Genomic DNA, 18,559 nt, shown 5'->3' with positions numbered 1-18,559 from the left:
AGGCGGCCCCTTGCCCTCATTCTTAAATAAATGTAGTTTAGCATAAAATTTTAGGGCACTTTTCTCTCTCACCACTTTGAAGATGGCATTCTGCCCTCTCATTGTTAAGAAGGCTGTTTCACGATCATTTCTTAGTAGGGAATGTTTCTTCCTTCTGAGGTCTTCTTTATGGATTTTCTCCTTGTCTCTGGTGTCATGAGCTTTTACTGCAACGTGGCTGGGTATAGAGAGAATCCATTTTTTCTGCTCAGAAATCATTATGCCTCTTCCATCTAAGGATTCAGGTATCCATCAGTTCTGGATATTCAAGGTCAAGTTTGAGCTACTTCTTCTATTCCCTGTGTATCTTGGTTTCCTTTCCTCATTATTTCCAATCTTTTGAATATCTCTATGTTGAAATGATACATTCATCTAAAGTGAACTTAAAACAGAAAAAAGTTCTCTGGGAGGTGATTTTGTGTGTTTTAGTAAAAGCAAATTTTACTTAGTAGCAGTACCCTCTGGGGGCCCCAACTAAACTCCCGCCCACACAGACACCCCCCCCCAGGTTTTACTGTGCTTTCAGAAGAACGCAAAGATGAATGTTAAAGAACTCAGAGGCATAGGATGACTTATAAACTGCCAAGTTAGAAACAAGAACATCAAAAGATCACCAAAGCTAACTAGAGAAAAGGGAAATTTTTTTAGTGTTCTCTAAACCTTATGATGAAGACTGAGGGGCCCATTTCAATGCCTGTAGCCATTTCAGAGGGGCTCAAACCCTCTGAATACATCACAGGACAACAGACCTCTCCTCCACCCATGTCCCTTGTCCCCCACCAGCATCCCCTATTCTTAAAGTGGATGAGAGAGACCAGCCATAATGGATGGGGGGGGGGGGGTGGTTAATGGCCTCACTGAGGCGGAAGGACTCTCCTACAGCTAATCTGACTAATTTTTTTTTAAGTAGGCTCCACACCCAATGTGAAGTTTGAAGTCATGACCAGAGATCAAGAGTCATATGCTCTATGGACTGAGCCAGCCATGCACCCCAGCAGCTAGCTAAGTTTTTAGGAAGAAAGTTGACTTAAAAAAAAAAAAAAGGAAGAAAAGCTGAATGTTTAAGCTCCAGTCTGGTGGAAGCTCCCTCCACCACCCTAAGATCCCCTGAAGAGCATGAGACCAGACCCAAGATGTCTGGGAAAGTGGACTGTGGTCTGGGACTCAAGTTCCTGTGTTCTAACGTTTTCTAATAACTCTCTTCATTTCACTACTGCTGCAGATTCGGTTGCAGTGGGTGGTTTGCAGGCTGAAGGTGGTGGCAGGGAAGCCAAGACTGCTTGGGTCCTGGCCACACCCTGATGGGGACACCTGGCCTGTGGCTCTGGTCTGCACGCCACCCCTCCCCATTTCCACTCCATGACTCCACTCGAGCTCTGCCAACTGGAAGGAGCTTTGTGCTGTGGAAGAACACCATGTCTGACCCTGCCCTGCCTCATACCCTACAAGCCGCCTGTCACCTCCCAAGACACCAGCCTTCGCTTCTGTGAAATGGAAATAACAATAATCACCCACCCTTCCCAGAGGCTGAAGGCTTGATTTGAAAAGAGAAAAAAAGGGGCACCTGGGTGGCTCAGCTGGTTAAGCCAGACATCAGCTCGGGTTAGGATCTCACCATTAGTGAGTTTGAGCCGTTTTGGCTCTCTGCTGTCAGCACAGAACCCATTTCAGATCGTCTGTTGTGTCTCCCCTGCCCTCTCTTCCCCTGCTCCCACTCACTCTCTTTCTCCGAAAAAATAAAAGAAACACTAAAAAAAAAAAAAAAGAAAAGAAAAGAGGAAAATATGTTAAAATGTGCATTTTGTGCAGTGTTACTCAAATCAGACATTATTGGGGCGCCTGGGTGGCTCAGTTGGTTAGGCATCTGATTTCACCTCGGGCCATGATCTCACGGTTGGTGGGTTTGAGCCCTATGTCAGGCTCTCTGCTGTCAGACAGGTCCTCTGTACACCCTCTCTCTGCCCCTCCCCTGCTTGTGCACTCTCTCTCTTTGTCAAAAGTAAATAAATATTTTAAAAATAATTACTGAGAAGCCTGGTAAAATTTTGTTTTATAATCTTAAAACAGGAGTTTTATTTAAATAAAAATTATTTTAGAATACATGATTATGGCATAAAGTATAAAGAATTTCAGAAAAGACTATGACCGTAATAGTCATCCTTTATCTCAGCATCCAGAGAAAACTAATACGCTGGTATCCTATATTCTCCAGTCTTTTTTCCATACAGGTATACATAGTTGTTGCTTTAATTTAATATCAAGAGCATTTGGGGGGGGGTAGTAAGTATATCACCACTGCTAATGATTATCAGTCCAAATCATTTGGGCTGATAATGATTTTTCCAACGGTGTGTGACTAGTGGTAAACTAATTAGAGACTATAACCAATCTCTTCTGCTAGATTATTTCCACGGTTTCCCAGTTCTAACATTTTTGCACACATCTATGGTTGTTTTCATAGCAATGGACTTGCTAGATCAAAGGTCTGCACGGGTACAAATATGTTGCCAATAGGGCCTGTTGGATTTTCCGTTGAAAACTAGTTCCCGCATACCCCACAGCCCGCCCCGTTTCCTCCAGAGGAACCGGTAAGGGACTCCGAAAGTCCCGCCCTGTGGCCCTGTGTCGGGAGGAGGTATTGAATCATGAGGCATGAAGGGGGCTAACCTACACGTCTCGGCCTTGGGACCCCGCATGCCGTCACTCCGCGCCCCCACCCCCCACCCCAGCGGCCCCAGGGCTGGGCCTCCCCGGGGATGAATTTACAAAGAGTCCCCAGCGGGTGCCAGGGGCGCATTTCCATGCAAAGCACTCGGCCACTGCCAAGGTGCGGGCACAGCGGGGGCGGCGCCGCGAGGGGGAAGGGGGCTGAGAGCGCGGCCACTTCAAAGGTCCCCATTTGGGGCGGGCAGAGGAAGGGGCCGGGCTCCGAGGCCCACAAAGGGAAGCCTCCTAGGGCTGCCCCTTCCCCGCCCGGCAGGCAAGGGGCGTGCGTGGAGGAGCAGGCGTGCAGGCTCCACGCGGGTGGGGACGCCCTCCTCGCCCAGCCTCGGGGGACACCCTCCAAGGCCTCGACTCAGCCCCACTCAGGACCCCGATCTGCAGACTCTCAAGGCCCTTGGCCTGAGCGAGCTGCACAAGACCAGCCAAACCCAGAACAAAAGTAACACCCTGAGCTTTTCCACTGTGCAGAATTCCCCCAGCCTCGGCTTTCGCTTTTTGGGTTAGGAGCGGGTGTCTTGAAAGAAATGAGAAGTTAAGATTTGAGTCTGAAAGGATTAAAATTCTCTCCCTCCCTACCTCCCAGTTCCAGTATTACTGCAGAGTTAGCAAGTTAAGGCCCGTGGCTGATGGGATACTGGACAGAGCATGGCCTGGCCTGGACCTCATGCCCCCAGAATGGGGCTCCGGCTCCGAGATCCACTCTACCCCCTCCCCCTCTGCGGTTAGGTCTGTTCCAGGGTAACCCCTGCACAGGCCGCAGAGCTTGCCCTAGGGCCCCTTTCACATCTGAGGTTGTGCAGAAGTTCCTGCTGTGGGACTCAGACCCCCACAGCTGCAGGGGTGCAGAAAGAGCCTCAAACAGCTAGTAGCTGGCCCTACCGCCTTGCCCCTATGGGATTGAGTGGACTGAGCCCATTGTGCAGACACCTTCTAAGTATTCGTTTAAGTTCATTACTCATGCTTCAACGAGGCTCTGTTAGGCACCCACTATGTGCCAAGTGCTGGGAGACAACCATGAACAAACCAGAGAAGATATTCAAAATTTTAGACATAACCCCCAGGGCACCTGGGTGGCTCAGTTGGTTAAGCATCTGACTCTTGTTTTCGGCTCAGGTTGTGATCTCAAGCCGCATGTCAGGCTCTGTGCTGACACAGTGGAGACTGCTAGGGATTCTCTCCCTCTCTCTACTCCTCCCCCACTCATTTTCTCTCTCTCTCTCTCTCTCTCTTTTTCTCTCTCCCCCTCCCCCCCTTCTCTCTGCCAAGAGAGAGAGAGGCACAAAGGCACATCAGCCTGCCTCAAACAACATTTCTGTACTGGATTAGAATTGGATCCAAACTTTGCCCCACCAGAGAGGGGCCTGGAACAGCTCTCCTGAGCTCTAAAGGAGCTCCCATCCCTCCTACCAGATTTGTGGCATAGAGCCTGGGGCTTCTTCCCTCCTGCCTTCTGGTAACCACAACAGACAAAGAAGCCAGGAATCCAGTGGAAGCTTCTTTCTAACGATCAAGGTTGCTAATGTTCATGGACAACATCCCAGGGGTCAAAGGGCAAGGAGACTGGTGGACTACAGGGCATCCAAACTCAGCTCTGGGCAGAGGCACAGGACAAATGCCCTTTGAGGTCTGACTCTGAGCCTGCAGCTTGACCATCTGCAGGTGCAGAAGTCTTCCTCCTAAAGCCACCATGAAGGCCCAGGAAGGAGGGATGGTGTTAGTTTCAAGGGTCAGGGCTCCAATTTCCCTCACCTCCACCCGGTGATGCTTCCCCCAAACCCCAGAGTGACCTCATGCAGTGCAGCATGGAACAAAGAGTACTTTAGTGTCTCAAACCTCAAGGCCTTTAGAAGATCTTCCCTGAGATGTGGTCTCCTGTCCTTTCTATTGTGAAAATCCCAGAGCATGTCCCCACCAGCCTCAGCCTTTCGTTAGCTTCCAGAGGGGAGAAGGGGGTAGAGATGCAGGGTGGGGGGTGGTGCCCAGAAAGGGCTGGCTTGCAGACTGTGTCTAGAGATAAGAGGCTCTGGGCTTCCAGACCCAGCCAGAACATCTGTGGGGACAGCCTTGCTAGACAGACCTCTGGACCTCATCCCAGTACCCTGAAGGGCCCTGCCTCCCAGCGGGACGCCAGTTAGAACACTCACCTCTCAGCAGAGTGAGAAGCCCAGAGGGAATTCCCCATGAACATGGTTTCCCAAGGGCGGTATGACTCTTTAAGCAAGGGAAGCAGAGCAGCCAACACCCTGAAGGCAGTGATTCTCTAAATAAATTCCCTGACCCAGCAACCTCACCTGGGAACTAGTTAGAAATGCATATTCTCAGGCCCAGACCTCCCAACCCAGAAACTCCAAAAGTCTGGCTCCACAGCTGGTAGCTTAGAAAGCTTTCCAGGTGATACTCGTGTACAATAAATTTTGAGCATCACTGTTCTGCAGTGGGGAAGGCAAATCATTTTACCTTTTACTTGAATACCTCCCCTAACAGTCATCTCATCATCAACCAAGACAGCTATCCTCGAGTTGAGCTAGGCTTAGGGTCATATACAAGGATGTTTGCCAGTGTTGCTTGTGATGGTGACAATCTGGAAACACTATAAATAAATACTCACCAGTGAGAGACTAGTTCGTTAACCTATGGGAATACACACTTGGGAAGACTGTGCTATCCTTATAAAAGAATGAGGTGGGTTTACATACGATGATGTGCAATGATACTGTTACAAAGATCTTCAAGATGCACTGTTGAGTGGAAAAAGAATTTGCTAAATAATATGCAGAACTCAGGCTTATGTTTAAAAAAAAGTATACCAAACAACCTATCTTTACAACTGTATACATACACATGAAAATGCTTTGATAAGACTAGAAGAAGACCCACCCAGCAGGTAACTGCCAAGCAGGGAGAGCCTTCTCTTTAACCATATATCCTCCCACCTCCACTGTCTGTATTATTTACATCAGTAAAAGTCCATTTTGAAGAATGAATGAATAAAAACTTTGAGGGCCACCTGGTTGGCTCCATCGGTAGAGCATGTGATTTTTGATCTCAGGGTTGTGAGTTCAAGCCCCACATTGGGGCATAGAGCTTACTTAAAAAAATGTTTTTTTTAACTTTGAAATTAAATCCAATTTGAAAAAGGAAGTCAAACCGAGAAGCAAGCATGCTGGGGTGGGGGTGTCCTAGAACCTGAAATCAGGCACAGAACCTGGGTGGGAGTCAGGTGCCAGAGTTCTCACGCCAGCTCAGGAACGCCAGGTCATTCTGAGAAGAGACGAGCAGGGCGAGTGGGAGGCAGGAGATTTTGTTGCCTGAGGGGTTGCTGGTCAAGCCAAGTCAATTTCACCTAGAAGGTGATTGTAGCAGCCTTACCCCCTCCTCTCCTGTCCCCCCAAACCCACCTCGATCACTCAGTGGTAGGAGGACTGCTAGTTCCCTTTTCCGAAGAGGACTTGGAATTTAAAAAAGAAATTAGGGAAGAACGATGCTTACCCCACCCTGCAAGCCATTGATGTGCTGATGGAGGGAACTCCAAGCAGGTAAGCGGAGATCTGCTATTTGATCATTCTCACATAAGCTATGAAAACATCCACCAAGAAGCCTTGTTTTCCATGCAAACCTAAATAGAGCAAACAGAACAGTCATGGGTGTTGTGGTAACTATCCCCAGAGGCCAAACCTAGGTCCTTGCTCTCTTCTCCAGACCGCCTGTAATCTTGCTCAACAGTACAACTCCTCCAGCTTTCTGTCGTTTCAACAGACCTCAGGACCTTTACACACACTGGGCCCTTGGCCTGCAGGGCTCTCTCCCCAGACTCCCATTCACCAAGAAAACTCCCATGCAGACTTTAGATCTATTCTGAATGGTCACTTCTTGGGAAGTCCTTCCTGAGTCCCCCAGACCAGGTCATTTCATTTCCTGCTGAGATCAGCCCTCATTTTAGTCTTTTTTTTTCTTTTCTTTTTTTTTTTTTTGGTGAGCTCTACACCCAGTGTGGGGCTGGAACTCATGATCCCAAGCTCAAGAGTCTCATGTTCTACTGGCTAAACCATCCAAGCACCCCAGACTCACAAAACCCTATGAGGCAGGTACTCCCCCTTGTACAGATGAGAAAACTGAGGAGAGCGAGGCCTCCCTTTTGCCTTCACAAGTCCCGTACAGCTGAGGATGGGAGTGCCTGTTTCTCCAGGTTTCTCTGGAAATACTTTCTTTGGAGTTTGGCAAAAATGGAACGTCTCAGTGTTCCAGCCTTGACCACAGGTCAGATGGCCAGCTAATGCTGGAGAAGGGCATAAAAGGCATTCATTACATCCACAGAAATTCCCCTGGAAAGAGACCTTTCCCCTTTGGCCCTGCCCCCTAATGATCAGTGCCACAGGTGTTCCTTACAGAGCAAGTTGCATCAGGGAGTCTGGAGAGCAGGAGAGAGGTAGGGAGCTGCTGTCACATGCCAGCTGTTTCCAGACCTGTCAGATCCCCTGAGATTACAAAAGTTACAGAGACACACAGCACACAGCGTCCAACCCCCCATTCTGTGCTACACACCTCCTTGACGAGACAGGGCCAGGCCGGCCTGCAGACACAGGGCCAAATCAGAGCCCTGCCCTCAGAGGCCAGAGATATACATGGGTGGCACATGCAAAACCGAGCTGTATTCACATGTACAGGAGGGAAATCAACTCTAGCCCTCCCTTGGGAAAGGCAAAGGACTAGCGGAGTGGAGCAGGGCATTAAGCTCCAGGGTGAGAGCTTTTGCAGCGGAACGTCCAGGACAGGCAGGGACCTACTCAGAGCATGATGCAAAGCCCCAGGGGGCCAGGCCAACTGAGGCATGCTTAGGGAACCCCCCATGAAGTGGCAGGGTGTCCTGAGCACACAGAGATCACTCTGGGAGCAAAGATGAGTCCTGAGAGATGGGAGGCCACCTTGGACCTTGCAGGCCACAGCAAGGAGTTGAAATTTACCACACGGGGTGTGCAAGGATAGTAAGCAAAGAAGGTCCATTTGTGATGTGGTCCCTCAAGCATTTGGGAAGGATGGCTCTGGCCACTGTGTGGTCTGTGGGTGGAATGGGGCCAGGAAAGACAGAGAAGAGAGTGACAGCAACAGGCGAAGGGGGCCAGGGATCTAGATTCAAACCCTCATGGAAAGGATGGGGAGGAGGAGACAGATTTTGGAAACACCAAGGAAGACGGACTTAGCGTCCACCTGAGGTAGGGAATGAGGGAACAGAAAGCCAGAAAGCTGCCAGCAGTGCGTCTGGCCCAGGTGAGCAGGTAGAGGTATGATTTGCTGGCCCAGGAACCTAGAAGGAGCTGCATTTGTTGGGGGACCTATTACATCTCAGTCTAGATCAGCTGAAGGCCCACTGTGTGCCTAACTAGACGTTCCCTTTGTTTACAAAGCCATAGATGAACTAGGTCATTTTATCCTAGACTTTCCCAGGTGAGGAGGTCCTGGCCAAGGCATCTGCTGCTGGGGCCCCAAGGGCCACTGGCACCCCAGACTTTCACCCCAAGAAACCCACTCCACATGAGAGCCCAGAGGCCAGAATAGAAAGAGAGAAATAAAGGCTGTTGTTGACATGAGAGGAAAAACCAGGCTTCCTGTTTGAACTCGGGCAGGTACTGGAAGCTGTGAGTAATGTCGAATCTTGGCCTGCTCCGAAGGCGGTCTGCGGTGGGGGCTTCTCACACTCGCTGTAAAGAGTGGCTTTGAATCACTCACTTGCAGGAGACCTGGGGCCCGGCCAAGGCAGGCTGGGTGTAAGGACTGCTGCATCCACACGGGCAGCCCACAAGGGAGGCAACATCAGCTTGCACTGCTTGCTGTGGTCAGTTGTCCTCCGTAAGGACCCAACACCAAGTGCTGAGGGGTTCTCACATCTCGGTCCCCAGTGGCCTTGGTTCCTGCCAGCCAGACCATTCCCAGGCCCCTGGAGGCTGGGATGGACCTGAGGTTGGACCAGTGCAAGATGCCATGGGGCCTGGGGATCATTCTGGACCAGGAAAACTGGCCTACACTGCACCAACTGCCCAAGGGACCTGGGGCAGAGTCCTTGGCCTCTCCCACCCCCAGGACCCTGTCTGCAAAGGAACCTCATATGGAAGTAAAATCTGCAAGCCATCTACAGAGGGAAAATACCAGACACTGGGCAAATGCCTTTTGTCATTTGAGCCTCACAACAGCATTCCTGGGGCACAGACAAGCAAATCTTTCTATTCTAAAATGTACATATTTTTCAGTGTTGATTAGGTATAACTGAGGTATAGATATTTAAAGTATAGGATTCATTTCTCACATGTTTACACTCATGCAATCGTTACCACAATCAACATAAGGAACCCTCCCATCTCCCTCCAAGTTTCCCACGTCTCTTTGTAATCCATTCCTCCCTCCTTTCATGCTGGTCCCAGACAACCTGTCCTGCTTGCTGACAATATAGATTCCTTTACATTTCCTACAGTTTTATACAAATCCACTCATACAGCATGTACTCTCTTTTGTCTGCATTTTCTCATTCAATAGAAATGTTGTGAGATTTACCCACATTGTTGTCTGTATCAATACTTAACTCCTTAAAAAATTTTTTTTGATGTTTATTTATTTTTGAGAGATACAGAGACAGAGCATGAGTCAGGGAGGGGCAGGGAGAGAGGGAGACACAGAATCTGAAACAGGCTCCAGGCTCTGAGCTGCCAGCACAGAGCCTGACACAGGGCTCAAACCCCTGAGCAATGAGATCATGATCTGAGCTGAAGTCGGATGCTTAACCGACTGAGCCACCCAGGTGCTCCTGCTTCACTCCTTTTTATTGCTGAGTAGGATCCCATTGTATGGATGTACCTCAATTTGTTTATCCACTCACTGATAGACATTTGTGTTGTTTCCAGTTTCTAGCTGTTACAAAATAAATTGCTATAAGCATTTGAGTATAAGTTATTGTGTGCATATGTTTTCACTTCTCTTTCACTTCTCTTGTAAAAGTGGTTTTACAGTCCCATCAACAGTACAGTGGATTCACATCCTCAGCAACACCCAATATGGTTAGTGTTGGGGTGTGTGTGTGTTTCAGCCGTTCTGATGGATATGGTAGTGGTATCTCACTGTGGTTATAATTTGCATTTCCCTGGTGACTAATGATGCTGAGCATTTTTTCATGTGCTTGCCAGCTGTTTGTATATTTTCTTTTGTGAAGGGCCTTTATAAACCTTAACATCTTTGAAACTGAGATGCATCTTACGGTTGATGGCCTACTATACTTTAAATGATAGTGAGCATTCCTTTCTTGTTGGGATACAAAATATGGTGTACCTTATGATAGATGGAGCCTTAGGTTGATAAAATACATAAAGCCACTTGCCCTGGGTCACACAATAGATGTGGGACAGAATGTCTAACCTTGACCCCATGCTTTTAAACAGCCCATTATTCTACCCAGTTAGAAGAATCAGGACCGGGGCGCCTGGGTGGCTTAGTCGGTTAAGCGTCCGACTTTCGCTTAGGTCATGATCTCGCGCTTCGTGGGTTCTTGCCCCGCGTCGGGCTCTGTGCTGACTGCCAGCTCAGAGCCTGGAGCCTGTTTCAGTCTGTGACTCCCTCTCTCTCTGACCCTCCCCTGCTCACGCTGTCTCTCTCTCTCCTAGAAATAAATTAAAAAAAAAAAAAAAAAAGAAGAATCAGGACCAAGTGTGTGGTCAGTGTGAGAAAAACAAAATGAGTTATGCACTGCACTACTATGCTGTAAGTGCTAGGCCCCAGAGCCCCGGAACATTCAGTGGCCTGGCTTTGTGGGACCCACTGGAAGGAGATGCGGCCCCCAGGTGTAGGCCCCAGCTGGCCTTGGAGCCTCTCTGCACACCAATTCTTCACTATCTGAGTCTTCACCTGGCAAGGGTTTACCAAGACTAACGATGTACCAGGCAGGTGTGTAGAGTAGATGGCACCAAACAGGATGTAGCCTCTGACCTGCAGGACTCAGGGTCCAGAGAGGGAGTCAAGAGAGACCCATGGAACACACATTCTGCAGAGACTGCAGTGCTAACATGGACAGGTAGTCCCCCAGGTGCCTTGTGAATGGGAGGAAATCAGTGTTGTAGGTACCTAAGGATCCTGGGTCTTTTAGGTCATAAGGTTCAATTCCCGGCTCCAGCCCTTACCGGCTATGTGGCCTCAGGCTTAACCTTCTGAACCTCAGTTTCCTCCTCTGCAAAATAAGGGATACATGATGTGACAGTGGGTATTTCTATTCCTTTTACAAATAAATAAACAGGATTTGATAAGAAAATGCATGTAAGGTGCTTGGCTCAGTGGAGGGCTCTTTGCTCAAGGCTTTAAGGATAGCTGGGAATTCAAAAGCAAAGAGAAATGAAGGCATCCCCGGAGGCGGAACCTGTTTGAACCAAGGCAGAGCGTATGGACACATAGGAAAGGGACTGAGGTGGAAAGAGTCAGATGGAGCTGTGATTCCTCTGCCTCCACCTTGGAAAGACCCTTCCACGTGCCCCGGAGAGCATGTCCTGAAATGCTGCCAGGTGTTTGGTGCGCAGCTGAGGGCCTCGCAGTAGAGCTGCCCACTGCAAGGAGGCTCAATGGGCCAGGCACTCAAAGGCAGATGCAGAAACACTGGCCTGCATCTCAGCTCCTCCAGGGATCCCTTACCGGAGTGCTGCCCACGAGACGGTGCAGAAATCCCCACACAGTTGCTCAGGTGCCGGCTGGCCACAGGCTTGCCAGACTTCCTATGGATACCCACTTAATCTTTTGGCACTTCAATGTCTCCATCTCTCAAATGGTGATATGAAAATATGGCATGCCCACCTGCCCGCCACACAGGGCTGTGGCTGAGATCAAATGAGCTGCTGAAAGACATGTGAAAGTGCCTCGAAGCAGGGAAGATGCTGTGCTTATGCAAATCCAGGGCAAGTCACCGAATCATATCGCCAATTGCCATGCCACGGGGCAGGGACCCTAGAGAGCTTTTCCTAGGATACTTGTACTTTCCTGACCAGGAAAGTGAGGTCCAGAGCGGTAAAGTAACTCACCTGATGTCACACAGCTAGTAAGCCGGATTCAAGCCTCAGTTTGACCCAAGCCAGGCTGAATGCCTCTGGCTCCCAAGCCAGCTGTCTCTGTGATCCCTGGGGTCCCCGAGCACAAGGTAAAGTTAAAAGTGAAGTTGAGATGGGGTGCCTGGGTGGCCCAGTCGGTGAAGTATCCAACTTAACTCACGTCATGATCTTACAGTTTGTGAGTACGAGCCTGGCATCAGGCTCTCTGCTGTAAGCACTGAGCCCTTCATATCCTCGGTCCTCCTCTCTCTCTCTGCCCCTCCCCTGCTCTCTCTCTCTAAAATAAAAATAAACATTAAAAAAATAAAAATAAAAATGAAGCTGAGAGCCAAGATGGTCTCTCCTAAAAGACTTGGGAAATCATTGGTGCCATGCAAAGTTTAGAGGTCTTTGCAGCCACAATTATGGGGCCTCCACTGAAAACTCCTCCTTTGGTCTTGGTGTATTTTCTGCAGTTGCTTCTCCAGTAGCTCCTACCTCATCTATAAAATGGGTATAGTATGACACTTAGTGGGGTTTGTGTTGGCCGCCATGTTGATATCAACCTTCTCCATCTGGAGAGGAGATAAGGGATGTGAAGTTGCTTTGAAAAACCAACCAAGGCTTACCCAACACAAGGGTCTGTTTCTATTGTGATGTAATGACTCCAGGTGTGGGCAGCCCTTGGTAGATGCCAAATATTGATAAACTAACAGAAGAAGTCAAATTGAATGGCAGGAGATGCCGTGGCTGACGAATCCAGAACCTCAGGACCTCCCTGGGAGCACGCAGACATTCGCAAACCCTCCGGGCCACTTAACATCAGCCTCCCGGAATCTTTGCAGTTAAGGAAAATTGATGGGCATAACTGTTCAGATTCTTGGCAACTTTTGTGGAGGGAATAGCTCTTTCTAGGACTTGCCCCCTGCCCAATTTCTCCTCTCATAAAACCCTCTTCTGATCAGTGCCTGTTTTTTTTCTTCCCTCTCTTCCCACCTTCCACCCTTCCTCCATCCCTTCCTTTCTTTCTTTCTTTCTTTCTTTCTTTCTTTCTTTCTTTCTTTCTTTCTTTCTTTCTTTCTTTCTCTCTCTCTCTCTCTCTCTCTCTCTTTCTTTCTTTCTTTCTTTCTTTCTTTCTTTCTTTTCTTTCTTTCTGCATCATCTCCAACACATGCAGCAGAGAGAAAAATTCAGAGTCAGCACATTCCTATCCCACTTCTCATAAGTTCGGGCACCTGATTTTCCCTTGTGACGTGCATCCTAATGGTGAGCACGAGGTACAGTGAGTGGTTTTGAAGACAGCTCCTTATCATGGAGCGTTATCTGAGCCATCAAAGTACACTTTAAGAAAAAAAGCAGTTTCACCATCAAACTCGAAGGTTTGACTGTTAAAAGGAAGAGCCGGGACAAAGCGACCACAGCTTTTATCGCACATTTACGAGGGCGGCATGCGGTGGGAATACTATATATTTCGGGCCCGCTGCTGAGAATACCTCCATGGGCTTTGAACAAAAAACAAACCATGCTATGGAAATTGCCGGTAATTGTCTTTACCTACAGTTTCAGAGGGCGCACACCCGGCCTTGCGGTTGTGGGCGCCGTTTCATGCTGGGGTTCGCGTCCCCAGCTCTGCTTGGCACAAAGAGAGTGGAACAGATCAGGGCCTCAGATCTGTGCGCACCTGTGGTCGCTGCAAGGAGGCGAGGCGGACTGCCGCTAGATAAGGCAACAATGGAAAGTTTCTCACCTGAAAGGTCTGTGGAAGAGCCGGGAGGCCTGGGTGGCTTGGGGGGAGTCATCTGCCCCCAGAAACAAGGAAGAGGAGGAAGCCAGCCCCCAGAGCCCAGCCCCCTCCCTCCCAGAACCGCCCCCCCGCCACACACAGAATTTATTTTCTTACATGGTTTCTCAACACCGACATTGAGGGATTCCTTTTACCTTTGAAAGGCAATAGCTACCTTCATCTATCAATAGTCCTCCTTGAAGAAAATAAACAGAGTGAAGAGAGAACTTTGAAGATCAGAGATTTGTTTTTCAAAAAGCATGCATGCTCTATAGATCTGCCTTTCATTCACAGGGCAGGTACTCCAGGGTGTCCCTCAGAGAGAGCTGATATTGTCACGGCGGGCCTGCTGCCAGAGGCTACTGGGAGGCCATCCACAGAGGCCCGCTGGCCCATTTACTCAGCCTGCAGGCAGTCCTAGAATGGCCGGAGACCACACAGAAGGGGCCCGCAACTCCTGAGCTTCCGGGCTCTCTGAGGATCAGGAAGCCTCCCTGGCCTGAGACCCCTTGGGTGCCAAAGAAGGCCTGGGCCTGAGCCAGTTTGGGTGGGACACTGGGGAGGGGGCTAATCACAGGCACCAGGACCCTTGGAGAAAAGAGTATTGGAGAGAAGAGGCAACCTGGGTAAGGCAGCAAGGGCCAAGTTCCGTCATTTCATTCACTCTGCTTTTGTTTTCTTAACCTTTTTTTTTTTTTTTATCGTGAGAGATAACACATTCAGAAAAGGATGCAAAACATGCACGAACAGCATAAGGAATTTGGGTGAACTCTCCACTAGCACCTCCAGGATCAAGAACTAGCAGGTGGCCTGCCCCGGGAATCATGCCCCCTGCCCTGCCCGACCCCGTCCCCTCTCTCCTCACCAAAGCTCACCATTCTATCCCAGATTTGAGGGCAAACCCTTCCAACTTTCCTTTTACCCCCTGAGCTTACTTCCTCTAACACTGGAGAAGAATTAGTTTTTGCCTGGTTTTGAACTTTATATGAATGGAATCAATCATACCCATTCTTTCAGTTTGTCTCGTTTGACACCACGTGTTCGAGACCCATACGCGTTGTTGTACGCAGCTGGGGCCCCTCATCGTCGCTGCAGCCTGCCACCTGGCCTGCTTTGGTGCGCTGACTCTCCATCTGTGAGAAGCAGTGCATGTGGGAGCCCAGAGCCCTCACTCCCTTGAACTAGCCTGTGGCGCCAGCCTATTGGGAATTTGCCCAGACTCGGTTGGCTCCAGCTGGCTTCGCTCGGTGGGGACAGGCAAGGACAAAGAGCAGTGTGCTCCCAACTTCCTTCACAGAGCTTCGCGTGGGGGCACACCGGAGGCTGTGAGGACTCATGACAGAGGCTCGCCCCAGCCTCGGCACCGATGCCGGGCAAGGGCAGCGACCCACGGCTGGCCTGCCACCTCTGAATCCCAGCTGGGCCCTGGAAACCCACAATAAACCGAAGCACATCCCAAATGAGAAGCAGGTGGCTTCCTGGGACCAGATTTCTTAACATTCCATCCTTTTGGTTTACCCCTTCTCCAATGTGGTTCCCATTTGAAGAAGTCTGAGCCTTTGGAGCCCAGAACCCATATGAAAAATGATATAAATTATAGCTCAGCATCCCAGCCTGGCTGTTTGGGAGTTTGGCATAAACATTAAGGAAGGGCCACCCTGATTATAAGGTAGAGGCACTGGGGAGGGTGGGGAGGGCTGGGCAGCCCCCCAGCATGCCTTTCTCTGTTCCCCTCTCAGTGCAGGGGCTTACCCAGTTCACCTCTCCCAGTCGCCTTTGAAAATGAGGTTCAGTAGGAGCTGGTGATGCAGGCTCTGAAGGGCTGGGAGCATGGGCAGGTGGCCTCCCGTCTCCTGCCCTGCTGTGCCCTCCCTCCCCAAATACCCCACATTCAGGCCCAGCTAGTTTCTACCTCCCAGCCTTTGCCCACACGGCCCTCCTACCTGCCCAAGTTTAACCTTTCCCATGCCCTGCGAGCTATTCTCATTCTCCATGGACTATTCCTGGACATTTCATGCAGAGACCCACCGATGTCCTGCTCCCAAACGTCTGGCATCCCTCCTCCCCCTCCTCTGAACCACACCAATTAGCTCTGATTGCAGAATACATGCATTGTTCTCTAACAGTTTCATGTGTGCACGTCCTCAATCCCCAGATGGGAGTGGGGTGGGTGGGTGGGGGCGGTGGTGGACATTGGCCAAGCCTCTGCTCCTCTCTGGGCCTCAGTGTTCCCAATTCTGAAGGGAGGAGATGGAGCCAGAGGCCTCACAGCCCCCTGCCCACCCCCCTCAACTGTATGGCCTGGTGGCTCTGGTCTCCAGGACAACTGGCTACGTGATGATGGACCATATCCTCTCACCCTCAGCCTCCACCCTCAGCCTCTGCCAGGAAACCCACTCCCACCTAGCCTCGGCTGAGGTGGGAGCCCTGGGCCTCCACCCCCAGCCCCACCCCCTGCCACTGAAAGGCAGCGCTGGGGCAAACATCCTAAACCACCGAGTACTTCTAAAAATACGGTGTTTTTGTCAGAGAGCAACCTTCCACTTCCTTCAGACTTTGATCCCCATGCAACCCACAGAGGAGAAGACACACTTACAATAACAGTTTTCAGCTTTCATCTTCCTTTGGGGGCTACCTCACAAGGGCTTTGAACCCCCAACTGGATGGTGGTACCCCGTGGTCCTTCTGAGCATGCTCCGATGCATCTGCCCTTGGCTGGGGGATGGGAGGCTAACGCATCTGCTCCCTGGGTGGGACTGTGCTCTGGGAGAAAAGTCCAGGACAGAGAGGCTGCCGGGGCACAAACTGGCCAGGGAAGCTTATACAAGTTTATAAGGCCCTTCACTATCTAAAATCTAGAGAGAAAATTAATGCTAGGACAGGGTGGAATAAATAAGGGCTCAAGTACAGACACGGGGTGGGAAAAAAAGAATGGAGGGGTTGACGCTAGCTAGCACAGTGCTCGGACAGAAGTAGGCACTCAGTAAATATTTGTTAGACTTTCAATGAATGTTTCTGACCAGTGAGATCAGGAAAGCTCATCTCCCAGTCTTGCACCCTGGGGCTTGGAAAGATGCTGATAGGTGGGGATGGAGAAGTAAGGATTTCCTGGCTAGGAACAGACTGGGCGAAGGCTCGGCCACATACTGAACAAGCGAAGTGCAAATTCGCACCATATTTGGCTGAAACAGAGCTATGAAAATGCTTCCACTAACTCTGTAGTCACATGAGCAGTTGCTACCCTGCAGAAAACACAGGTACAGGCAGAAAGAAGAGGATAAAATGAAAGAACAGTGGCAAAAACGTGCATCTATGAGCACCAAGTATATGGCAGGCACTGTTCAGTTCTTAGCACTGAACGGGCAGGTCTTTGCAATAGACCGGTACTGTCCTAATCCCCATTCAGTTTTCCTTCAGGGAAACAGCCCCAGAAAGAAAAAGCCCTTTGGCCCCAGGTCAGCAACAAAGCTGGATTTGAAGTCAGGCAGCCCACCTCCTGATTGATAAGGCTGAGCTCGAGGCCTCAGTGATTCTGGCTGATTCTGTGCTTACTGACCAAGATCCTAGCCTTCCTGCTCCATCAAGTGGGCAGTGAATGACCCCAGTGCCCATTTACTCCTGCCTCCAGAGGCCACTCTCTCTCTGCTTCTGATTTTATTTTGCCCCCCGCCCCCCAACCTCTGCACTAAGTGCACCTGTTAGTTACCAACACCAGGTGAGGAAACCGAGGTCCAGAGAAGTTTACTCACACGGCAAGTGACAGAGTGGGGATTTGAACTCAGATTCCTCTGACTCCAAGTTCTGTGTCCCCAACTTCTCTGAAGCCTCTCTGGGTTTCACCCCCTGCCTGGGAATTCCAGACTGTGAGTAATTCAAACATGTCTGAAAAAGTCAAAATCACTATAATTTCCTAAAGACTTTAATGGAGGCCGAACGTCTCACTTCAAAACAAAGAATTTATCAGCAAAACTGCCACGGCGGCCTCTGAGTCAGTGTCTTGGGCTTCTCTCTGTTTTGGAGGGGGAGCTGTGCGTAGAAGTTCCAACAGTGGGGGCAGGCTCAGAAAACCAGCTTTGGGATTTGCCCCTCACGTGCCGCTCAATCCCTGGGAAACGTCCTGAGCTTTCCGGCTCTGTGTCCTCATCTAGAAGATGTGCAGGTCTCTCAGGGCGATCTCCAGCACAGACCCTAGACCTCATAGCTCTGCCTGTTCCCCTCACCGATCTCCCCTTTGTCCCCCGCCCCCAACCCAGAACAAACAGAGGTGCTGTACTAACAGCATGGATGGTCTCTTCAGGACATTCACTACCAGGCCTTAGGTTATCAGGGATTTTCATTCTTACCTTCTTTCCTGTTTGCAGCCTTTGCCTCTTCTCAGGGACCAGCAGAATTGCTGGAATTTCCCTGTCGGATGGTTTCCAGATTTGACCAGGTTTTGCCAGAGACACCTGCAGCAAAGGCCTCTTTCAAGCTCCTGCGCAATCATCCTTCCAGGGGATAAAGGTGATTTATGGATTCCTTATCCTGAGTCATAAATCTACCTGTGAACTGCCATCTTTGGGAATGGCAGCTGCCCTGGCCCCTGGCAAACCTGATGGCACATGTGAGTCATCGAAGCACAGGTGCACCTCACTGGATTGTGCTGCAAAGTTAGATGTAAATGGAACCTGCTTCAAATCCCCTGGGGGAAGCCATTCACTCTATGGTGGGTAAGATCACCGCCTAGTCTTCATCAGGCTGGATTTACCAGGACTACTGAGGAAGGTGTATGCCATGACAACACGTGTGCATGGGTGTGTGTCCCCAGCACAGCTACGTGTGTCCCCTGTGAACAGTACCCACAGAACCACCATCACCCTGTGTGTGTGTGTACACCACAGGAAACAGGCCAGGCCGAGGGACTCCAGGCTGGGCCAGGTGGGTGCTACACAAGGCAGAGTTGAGAATCCCATCTAGTCCCGGGCCC

At 50.0% G+C, this 18,559-nt stretch overlaps 1 long non-coding RNA gene across 1 annotated transcript; it reads right to left on the bottom strand.

Annotated features, from left to right (window-relative positions):
- Positions 1 to 5,416: 5,416 nt before the first annotated feature.
- On the bottom strand, positions 5,417 to 18,015 carry LOC120238494. The gene is made up of 3 exons (XR_005530238.1): positions 17,937 to 18,015; positions 6,253 to 6,379; positions 5,417 to 5,501 (listed from the first exon to the last, which is right to left on the bottom strand). It is a non-coding gene; the product is annotated as an uncharacterized LOC120238494 (long non-coding RNA).
- Between the last annotated feature and the right edge of the window lie 544 nt (positions 18,016 to 18,559).

Source organism: Hyaena hyaena, unplaced genomic scaffold (genome assembly GCF_003009895.1).
Source record: "Hyaena hyaena isolate Hyena2069 unplaced genomic scaffold, ASM300989v1 scaffold_214, whole genome shotgun sequence".
NCBI lineage: Eukaryota > Metazoa > Chordata > Mammalia > Carnivora > Hyaenidae > Hyaena > Hyaena hyaena.
The sequence above is the reverse complement of the archived record's forward strand: the minus strand, read 5'-3'. Positions and strand labels throughout refer to the sequence as shown.